The sequence below is a fragment of the Cyprinus carpio genome, chromosome B18 (genome assembly GCF_018340385.1).
Source record: "Cyprinus carpio isolate SPL01 chromosome B18, ASM1834038v1, whole genome shotgun sequence".
NCBI classification, from domain to species: Eukaryota; Metazoa; Chordata; class Actinopteri; order Cypriniformes; family Cyprinidae; genus Cyprinus; species Cyprinus carpio.
In genome coordinates this window covers 26,789,933-26,790,346 of record NC_056614.1, presented here as the reverse complement: position 1 = coordinate 26,790,346, position 414 = coordinate 26,789,933, and positions in this window count along the sequence as shown.

Below are 414 nucleotides of genomic sequence, written 5' to 3'. Positions count from 1 at the left end.
GGAATACTGCTGCGGTCAGATCAATATCATCTCAAAGCAGCGGTCAGCGCGTCTGCTGTCGGGTAACAGCCGGATGACGGCAGCCACGGGAATGAAGCGCTTGTATCTGTCCCGTTTGATGGATTACTGACAAGCAGCGTCTTGTTTGAGGGAAAATAGCCTCTTAAATGTGAAAAATCACCTTTAATTCCGGTGTGACAACAAATCAAAGGTACTCGTGGCGTAAATGGCGATTTGCGGTAATTGAAAGAATTTCGCTTTTCACTGGCAATTACTCAAACACTGTCTCAGGACTGTGAGACAGATGCTCAAACATCATATTTGTCAAAATAAAGGGACAGGGGTAAATAACTGCTGTCACATGGAAACATTGCTTCATTGTATGTTTTATCGTTTAGGAGATCAGACACTAAA